Source organism: Herpailurus yagouaroundi, unplaced genomic scaffold (genome assembly GCF_014898765.1).
Source record: "Herpailurus yagouaroundi ecotype Mexico unplaced genomic scaffold, PumYag 198, whole genome shotgun sequence".
Lineage (NCBI taxonomy): Eukaryota > Metazoa > Chordata > Mammalia > Carnivora > Felidae > Herpailurus > Herpailurus yagouaroundi.
The window spans coordinates 2,591,156-2,601,340 of NW_024412429.1; the positions used below are offsets into that span (position 1 = coordinate 2,591,156).

General features: G+C 52.4%; 1 long non-coding RNA gene across 1 annotated transcript; it reads left to right on the forward strand.

The window, feature by feature from the left end:
* The first annotated feature begins 3,805 nt into the window (after positions 1 to 3,805).
* LOC121013193 (uncharacterized) lies at positions 3,806 to 8,406 on the forward strand. The gene is made up of 3 exons (XR_005782561.1): positions 3,806 to 4,119; positions 6,546 to 6,595; positions 8,354 to 8,406. It is a non-coding gene; the product is annotated as an uncharacterized LOC121013193 (long non-coding RNA).
* The last annotated feature ends 1,779 nt before the right edge of the window (positions 8,407 to 10,185 follow it).

Sequence of the window (10,185 nt, forward strand, 5' to 3'; positions counted from 1 at the left end):
AGCCACTCTGCCACCGTGCTAACTCTGAGCCCTCGTGTTCTACCAGACGCCTCTTAATAAAATTAATAAATGACTTAATGCATAAATAATAAAATTTAATAAAATAATGTTAGGGGCGTCTGGGTGGCTCAGACGGTTGAGCGTCCGACTCTTGATCTCGGCTCGGATCACGATCCCGGGGTCGTGGGATCGAGCCCTGTCGTTGGGCTCCACGCTGAGCATAGAGCCTGCTTGAGATTCTCTCTTCCCCTCTGCCCCCCTCCACTGCTCACACCCTCTCCCCCCACCCATGTATAACAGACCAAAAAAACACAAGACAGAATGTTGTCAAGGGCATTCCCCCAGGAGCCCTCAGTCTACGAAGCAAAGCGTCTGGGCCAGCAGGTCACAGAGAGGATGCTCGAACCCTGGGGGATGCGGGCACACCTTGCCGGGGGTGGCGGAGATTTAAGACCAATTTCCATGTGCCCGTCTTCCAAGGATTCTTCTCCCTACCACTGAGCCCCCCGAAAAGGACTCTTGAGAATAGGAAGCCTTCTCCTGCTCTGGATAACAAAGATGTCCCCTCTCTGCGGGGCGCCGTCTTGGGGTGTCAAACCCTCTAGGGCCACAGAGTGGACAGCCCCTCACCACCCCAGGCAGCGTTTCGCTGTCCCCCCACAAAGCACACAGGGGCTGAGCTGCCGGCTGAAATGCATTTTTATTTGAGAGAACAACTTGACAGATCAGACACTGACTCAGACTTCAGTATTTAGAAGCCAGGTTCCCCCCCAGAACGAATGGCGGTCAGGCGGTCACTTCAAGCAAAACAACACTCGTTGTCAACGGTGACCGTGGAGGTTTCAAATGAAACTTTTGGAAAGCTGGCATCTGCCATGGGCACCGAAAGCTCCCTAGCGTTTAAAGAGCCGTCTGAGGGGCGCCTGGGTGGCGCAGTCGGTCAAGCATCCGACTTCAGCCGGGTCGCGATCACGCGGTCCGTGAGTTCGAGCCCCGCGTCGGGCTCCGGGCTGATGGCTCGGAGCCTGGAGCCTGTTTCCGATTCTGTGTCTCCCTCTCTCTCTGCCCCTCCCCCGTTCATGCTCTGTCTCTCTCTGTCCCCAAAATAAATAAACGTTGAAAAATAAAAAAATAAAAAAAAAATAAATAAAGAGCCGTCTGAGGAGGTCAGTGTGATATTCAGGAAGGTGACTCTCGGATGCTGGACAACGAACACGTCCCCATCTCTTGTACGGGGAAACCTGCCCATATCCCGGTGCACCATTGCGGTCCAAACCTCCGGTGCGTGACGTTACAAATCCACGCGTGCCGTACAAACCTCCCATCGCTGCCGTGACAAAGTACCGCAAACCCAGGGCCGACACCACGAATGCAGCCTGATGGCGTCCCCCTGGCTGGGATCAAGGTACCGCACCGGACGGAGGTCCTCTCTGGAGGCGCCAGGGGGGAACCTGTTGCCTGGCCTTTCCGCGTTCCTTGGCTCAGAAGTCCCCTCCCGTCCGCAAAGCTAGCAGCACCGGGGTCAGTCCTTTCCATGCCGTGTCCCCCTGACTCTCTTCCGCCGCGGTATCTCCCCTCGGTGTCCCCAACAAGCGCATCAGCAAACGTCCCTTTTGCAAAGTCAGGCAACGTATTCCCAGGTTGGGGGAACGGGGGGTGGAGGCCTTCCAGGGCCGTTATTCCTCCTGCCACACGTGACAAGCGATGTGTTCAGAATTCCAGACAGAGCGACGTCTTCCCAGGGGACGGAGCACAAGCAATTCAGAGTCCACACCGCAGCGAATCGTTTCTCAGTTTTATCATTTTTCAATTTTTCAATGTTTATTTCTTTTTTGAGAGAGAAAGACACAGAGAGAGCACGAGCAGGGGAGGGGCAGAGAGAGGAAGAGAGACACAGAATCGAAAGCAGGCTCCAGGCCCCGAGCTGTCAGCACAGAGCCCGACGCGGGGCTCGAACTCACAGACCGCGGGATCATGACCTGAGCAGCTGTTGGATGCTCAACCAACTGAGCCACCCAGGCGCCCCGGTAACATTTCTGAAGTATTTTCCAGAACTTCTGTGGTGCAGGAGAGAAAAGTCTCTGAGGACTCAGGACACTGGGCTCACCCAGCAGGGACCTCTCTCCTGCACCTGCCCAGCTTCTCACGGCCCCAGGTTCCTCCTCTGAGACGTGGACGCAAGCACCCGCTGGGCCTGCCTGTTGGCGTGTGGGAAGACTGAATAAGACAATTGTAGCAAAACGCTCTCTAATCCAGAAACGGCTGCGTCAATGTAAGTTTTTCTGTTTTGTCCGTTGGCCTCTAGAGGGGCCATCTGTGAACAGAAGGCTTTTGGCTGAATGGATGAAGCAGGGCTGCATTTATTCCTTAGCAAGTGTGTGTTAATTGTCTGCCTCAGGGTTACACATTTCTTTTCCTGGGGATGAGAACTTTTAAGATCTACTCTGCCAGCCACTTTCAAATGTGACATAGCGCATTATTAACTGTGGTCGTCATGCCTCACGTTTTGAACGGATAGGATTGGACGCGGAGGGCCTCCGGCAGACAGGCAAAGAACGATGGGGAGAGAGCACGGCTTTGGTTTCAGAGCCCACACACCGGGTGGCCCTTCGAGGCCCCAGACCTGCCGCTGGCCTGGCAGGAGGCAGCCTCCGCGGGTCCCCGGCACCCCGAACTCTTGGCTTCCCCTGCTGCGTTCGATGCTGTATTAACACAGGTAAGGGGATTAATTAATGATGAGCGAAATGAGTCCCCCATGACACAGACCTTTTAAGACAATGATGAAAGCCGAATTATGATGAACCCCTGTTTACTTTAAGCCAGTTAAGACAAACTATGAGTCACCTTCTTGATCTGGTCCAAGTAAACTCTTTTGTGGTTGGGCCGGCTTTGCAGACCGAAATCAGCCCCGCGGCAAAGGGTAGATTGCTTTAATGACGAGCTGTATTCCGAAGGACTTAGACTAGAGTCCCCTCTTTAATCTGTGGCCAAATACATACTTGAAAGGGACGAAAGGGAAACACAAAGATATACCAAAAGAAGAAAACAGAGTAACAACATGAGCCCGTCCGTCCTAAATTTGACTCGGAAGTGAACCCATGATGCATTTTCTTTAAAGCTGAAACCAAACAAACGGACAAACGTAAACGTATGTCCTAGATTTGGGCCTCCGCAAGGCCTGGAGACAGTGGCCACCCCGTGGGCAAAAAGTTCCAGGACTAAGATCTCTGAGTGCAGGTCTCCGCCCGAGGGCTCGGGGGGCCTTTCAACAAAGAGCAGTAGCAGAAGCAGGGTGCACATTAACGGATGTGGAATCCACGGCAAAGAGCAACAGGGAGACGTTTTTTCATGATACAGGGGAATTTTATAAAGAAAACCTGAGGTCATAACACCAAATGACTCGAAAGCAAGATACACAGAAGTGCAAGGCTGGGGCCAGGCTGCCACCCAGATGGCACGGCGGGTGTCCTGCCGTGTGGAATCCAGAGGACGTCACATCCCCTTGTCTGTCTCTTTTGATGTTAACATTGAGCATGGCTGCAGGGGTCAGCATACCCATCCGACCCCTGTAAATGCCCCTCTGCTTCTCCTCTCCTGGTTTAGCCTCTGCTGACGCTCAATGCCAGGTGTGTTATTTTATTTTGGGTTCAAAATGGCAATGTCGTAGTATTATTATTCCTTCTTCATTTTTTTTAGCCGCAACTCTATAAAGAACTTTCCTGATCAATTATTTGATGAATCAGATGTGTGCTTCATCGAGGAAGAGTGAACGAGTGACTTTCACTCGTTCATCACAGGTGTTCGGGATACTGGACTGGTTTCATCGCGGTCCCCGAAGGACTGACGCATTCACGGATTTTAACGTATTTAATGTGTATTAACGCACTGCCACTCTGATTTTTTTTGATGCTCGGAGAAGTATGATTCTGCCAATGGGAGCCCTCAGGTGCGCTCCTGAGCTGGGCGGTATTCGACAGCGTCCCCTCTCTCTCTCCAGTGTCACCGTGCTCCGGGCTTTCGGTGACCAGTCTTCTCTCCCAGCCTGGAAGCTGGGGTTCTCCAGTCGTGGTGCGGGCTGGTCCCAGCCGGTCACCACCACCGGGACGGTTCAGTGGAAAGGTAACAAGGTTTTTGTTTGGTTGGCTTTGTGTTCTCTTTTTACAGAAAATATACTTGAGGGGCGCCTGGGGGGCTCAGTTGGTTAGGTGTCTGACTCTTGATTTCAGCCCAGGTCATGATCTCACGGTTCATGAAATCAAGCCCCGTGTTGGGCTCTGTGCTGTCAGCTGGGGATTCTCTCTCTCTCCCTTCCTCTCTCTCAGCCCCTCCCCCGCTTGGGCACTCAAGCACAATCTGTCTCTCTCAAAATAAGTATATAAACTGGGGCGCCTGGGTGGCTCAGTCGGTTGAGCGTCCGACTTCGGCTCAGGTCACGATCTCGCGGTCCGTGAGTTCGAGCCCCGCGTCGGGCTCTGCACTCAGTGCGGAGCCTGCATGGGGTTCTCTCTCTCCTTCTCTCCTCGCCCCTCTCCTTCTCGCACACGCTCTCTGAATAAATACATGCATACATACATAAACTTCTAAAAAAGTAAAGTGGCTTCAAAGAATTCTTCCGTGTGGGTACACAACTGTTCAATACCAACTTCCGTTTCTTCCACTTTGCTTTTCATTACTAGAGGCTGCCTTTCTAAGAATTAAACTGTTGCCGAAAACACCGTTCCGAAGTTAAATCTACAGAACAACTCCTCTCAAAGAATCCTGGCTTCCTTCCTTGCTCCCTTCCGTAGCTCCCTGCGCTGAGAACCATCTACCTGTCCCACTTTCCAGGGCTGGGAACAAACGACAGAAAACTTAGTGGGGTGCACAGCCGTTCATTAACCTCACTAACTTTGCGGGCCACGGGCCCAGACAGGCCACGACAGGATGACCGGCCCCGCCTTGTGATGACAGCAGGCCTCAGCTGGAAGAGGCCAAGGCCAGGGGGCCCGGGTCACCCACAGGCGGCCGCCGCTGGCTCTCGGCTCCCGTCCAGATGGGCCTCTCCGGGCGTCTCTCTGTCTCTCTGTCCGTGCGAGCGGGTGCTTCTCCACGGCCTGCTGGTGGCGTCCTCACAGCCAGCATCCCGGGCTGTGGCAGCCGTGTGGCCTCGGGAGCCACCCAGGATCCCCTCTGCCACCTTCTCTCTGGCAGGGGTCAGCAATCCCCTCCAGGTTCACGGGGAGGAGGGGGTCTCCATATCTCGATAGAGCAAGGCAAGATTCCGGAAGAGGCTCTGGGCTGGAAGGAAGACCAAGGCCACTCTGCGATACAAAGTGCCACCACATTTTAATGAGATATTTTTTGTCCTTATAATTTAAACGCTTTAAGAGAGGAGGAGCGGACGGAACTAGAAGGTATCATGCTTAGCGAAATAGTAAGTCAGAGAAAGACCAATACCCTGTGACTTCACTCATATGAGGACTTTAAGATACAAAACAGACAGACACAAGGGAAGGGAAGCAAAAATAATGTAAAACCAAGGAGGGGGACAACACATAAGAGACTCTTAAATATGGAGAACAAACAGAGGGTTACTGGAGGGGTTGTGGGAGGGGGGACGGGCTAAATGGGTAAGGGGCATTAAGGAATTTACTCCTGAAATCATTGCTTCACTATTACTAACTGATTTGGATGTAAATCTTAAAAAATAAAATAAGATAAAAAATTTTTTTTTAATTAACAAAAAGAGAGGAGGGAAAAGGGAAGAGCTATATAGCAGCATTCCATGTCACAGTGGATCTGGGAAGCCGGAGGAGGGTGCTGTCGAGGAGGCACAGAGGAGGGACAGGAGCCCTAAGAAGGAGGAAGAGGGGCAGGGCAGAGAGTACAGGATGGGGGGGGTGGGCGGGGGGGGGGCTGTGAGGCCAGACCAGTAGGAGCCCTCTTTTCTCCATCTACTCCGGGGGAAGACGTTTGGTTCTCTTTGAATGAGCTGAGATTTTTTTTTTTAATTGACTTGTAAACGCTCCTATATAAGGGATAGCTGTTATTATGGGACTTGTATTCAAAGACAGCACAAGCTTCTCTGTGCCGGCAGCCTCATGCGTAATGCATATGGGCCCCTGCCCAGCTCACAGAGGAAATCTTTCTCCAGAGGAGGTGAGGGTGGGTGGAAGGACCGAGCACAGTGCAGCATAGCAGGCCCCCTCACCCTTACCCCAGGGCCTGAGGGACACATCTCCAGCCTCGCGGGAACTTGTCTAATGCCACAGGGTGCCACTCAATGGCTGGCTTTAGAGCTGGTGCTCTTTCCAATAAGCCCAGGCATTAGTTATCTGTATTTCTCTAAGCTACTAAAAAACGATCGGTCAAGACCAAAATGTTTAGAATATCTGCTACATTAACAGTTAACGCAATATTCAGCTATTATTCATAATGCAGACTATTTCTCTGAAGGACAATCAGTTCTGTAGGAATCCCTGAGAAGTCTACAACAGCTTATTTCTTTTACGGTAAGTCATTGTTAAAAACAGCCAAGTAAACTGTTTGTTCTAATATCTATGCAGGAGGGCATGTGAATGTGTGTCTGGCTGTGTGCACGCATGTGCACATGTAGGTGAGTGAACTCATCTTTTTGCTTTCCTGTCTTCAGAGCCTTTTATGAGAGCAGTCAGAAATACCATAAATAATACACCTTTGAGTAAACATTTGGTAATAATTCCTTGGCCTTGAAGACTAAACTTTGTCATCAAAGAATAAAGTTAATACAGTTGACATTTAAACAACGTGGCTTGAACTGCTTGGGTCCACTTACACGTGGGTTTTTTTCAATAGACACGGTACACACTATAAATGTATTTTCTCTTCCTTATGATTTTTTTTCGATTGCATACATATATGTAACAACACAGTTTTATATAGGATGCTAAGAGCACCTTTCTTCATATTTTATGGAAGGACCAAAAATACGTGGACTTTCTATTAATATCCAACACAGCCAAATCGAATTCCTAAACAGACGCGTTGCGATTTGTTTAGAGTCTAAAGGCTTAATGGCAATGATGAGGGGAGGGAAAAGTTTATTTTACATAACTGAACGCAAAACGATTCAAGAAATAGTAAATAAAATTTAATATGGCCTCATGCACCCTGAAGGAGGCGGCGCCCCATGTGGAGGGGTGATGGCTATGCCGAGATAGTCTCCTATTTGGAATTCTGTGACTGTAGGGTCATGGAGTCATGAGTCCCCTTCCTCCCGGACATGGTGCGGCCAACCTGCTTTGCTCGACAGCCAGGTCTTTTAGGATCTGTGAAAACAATCGCAAAATCGAAGTGTGTGCCCTTCTTTCTAGCTTCTGGGTGGGTAGACTTCTTTTACTAAACCAGTCAGTTCTTTCAAAGTGGTATCCATCCAAGCATAGAAATGACCTTTTCTTTTCTCTACATTATTTTAGGACATACAAAACATGTATCAATCAACTGTTTGCATTATCAGTAGGGCATCTGGTCAACAGGCTATTAGTAGTTGAGTTTTGGGGGGAGTCCAAAGTTACACGTGGATTTCTGACTGCACACCATTGATGCCCTTAAGCCCTGAGTTGTTCAAGAGTCAACTGTATATTCTTTTTTTATGTTTATTTATTTATTTTTGAGAGAGAGAGAGAGAGAGAGAGAGAGAGAGAGAGAGAGAGACAGAGTCCCAAGCAGACTCCACGATGCCAGCATAGAACCCATCTCACGGGGGCTGAACTCATGAACCGCGAGATCATGACCTGAGCAGAGATCGAGGATGTTTAACTGACTGAGCCACCCAGGCAGCCCCGTTTGTATACTCTTTTATTTCGCAGTTCAGAGTCTCATGCTGTTTGACTTAGTCATTTTCTGTTCCAGAAAGTCTGTTCCCTGCGGTTCCAACTATTAGTCACATCTTCAAGAAACTTTACCCCGAGACACCTTGGTCTGGCCTCCCTGCTCGTCTCCCATCCCTCTTGCGTTGTAGACACTGCCCACAACAAACACGTCCACAAAATAGTTGCCAGGGTCGTAGCCACACTGCATGGGGAGGCCACACATCCTGGGAGTAAAAGACGAGAAAGGTCAGAGGGAAAACATCTGGAAAGTGTCCTAACTATCTCAGCATACAAATAACTTAGAATGCAGAGGATTTTTTTTTTAAATAAGATTCCCCGGAGGGTGACAAAGTTATTTAGGGATTGAGAACCCTGAATGAGCACAGCAGAGACGGGGGCCACAGTCGCCCCTCACACCCTTAACACACAAGGTCTACAACCAGCCCCCCCCCAAAGCCAGGTTCAGGGCCAAGAAACAAGCTGCAGAGCTCCCACCTGGAGCACCTTGCCGTCCGTCCCTCCAGCCCAGGGTCCAGAGAGCTTGCGGTGAGAGAGGACGCAGCCCTGAACTCCCAGCCTGCACCGGGCTCGGTGGGCTCGTGCCAAGCCACTAGTGACATCCCTTTTGATCATCGCGACACATTGTTAGAGAGGATCACTTTCCTACTTTATGAATGAGGAAACCGAGGCTTAGAGGAGCCAGGTTTACACAGGTAACAGGTGGGAGAACGGTAACTTATACCAGACGATCGGCCGTCGGAGGACACGCTCCTGACCTCTGTGCGCCTCCTGCTCCAAAACGAGGCAAATTTGACCCGAAGCCCTCATCCACCCTGAGCCTCCTGGCCTAGGTCAAGGCTGTCTGTTTGGGAGACGCCCAGTAAACATGAGCTTTGAGCCCAACGAGGCCCTTCTCCAGGGCTGGCAGGGACCCTGCAGGCTCCCGGGGTGTCGTTCCTGGAGCACACACACAGACAGTGAGGAACGTGTTTGAAAACTCTGCACCCTGACATTCCCCACGCTCCATTGTTCCACAACTGAGTGTTGGTGTTTATTAGTCGCATCTGACAAATTCCTCAGCAGCAGACGCTGCCTGCCCACGCACAGCTGCTCAGTCAAGTGTGAGCGTCCCCTGTGCTTCCCGCTCCCCCACTGCCACCCCGCAGGCTGCCCCTCAGTGCAGCGACATGGGGCCCTCTGACCCCAAACCCACACGACCACACGCCTCACCCCTCACTTGCCCACCTGGTTTGCTTGAGGTCCTATTTCTGCCTCCTCGTTTATAGACCATGTTGCTGTCCCCAGCTATTTGCCACCGTTCCCCGTATGTCCCAGACGTTTGCCCTGTGGCTGCAAGCCCCCACCCCCACCCTTAGAAGGATACTTTCTACTCTTCTGAGGCCAGGCTTGGCCATGTGACCTGTTTGGGCCAAAATCGATGGGACATCAGACCCCCAGGGCATAGAGCCACGGCGGGGCTCCCCCACAGCTGGGCCATTAGAAGCCAGAGCTCAGGTCAGTCGGGAGGCGGGGAGGAGGTAGGAGCCACTGGGGCTTGGGCACTTTGTCATTACAGTGTGACTTGTCAAGGTTGACTTGGGAAGGGGAAACCAGGAGGAGTGAAAGTGCCCAGAAGCTGTCCCTAGTCTCAGTCTGCGAGGCGTAAGCATTGACGAAAGGATGATGTGTTCACATAAATGGCAGCTGCCTCCCTGGACCTGCTCCTGCACAAGCTGCCCCTCCTCGGACGCCTCCCCACCTGCCCTTTTGATGTCCTGTGGGAGCCGTGGCTCACCCGCAGGCGCCTCCCCACGCCCTCGTGCGGAGGCCCCCGTGGCTGTCACGTGGCCGCGGGCCAGCTTCCAGAAAGCCCGAGCATCCACGTCCGTCTGCAGGGACAAACCCGCTTCTCCCCCCCGCCGCCCCGCACCCCCTGGGCGAGCGTCCCTTCCCCAGTCTCACTAGGGCCACAGAGCCTCCCCCTCTGGTCACCACGGGTACGGCGGGGCCCCTGGTAGCCGGTTCCCACACCTGACTCGTCCTGACCCCGTCCCCCCCCACCATGCGGCGCCAGACCTCCCCCACCCCCCACCCCGGGGAAGGGGTCGGTGCGGGGGGAGAAGCAGACATCACGGAACAGCCACATACATATTTTATTCAAACAGCCCGCACACGGTGGCCTTTAAAGTCGACTTCACGGTGCGGGACAGGAAGGGACACGATGCCGGACGGCACCCAGGCCGAAGCGGAAACCTCCTCCGCAAGGAGCACGAGCGGGCGGAGAGCGAGCGGCCGGGCCGGAGGCGTGTCCCGGAGGCGAGGCGTCGGGGGGGGGGGGGGGGTGCGAGGCCGAAGG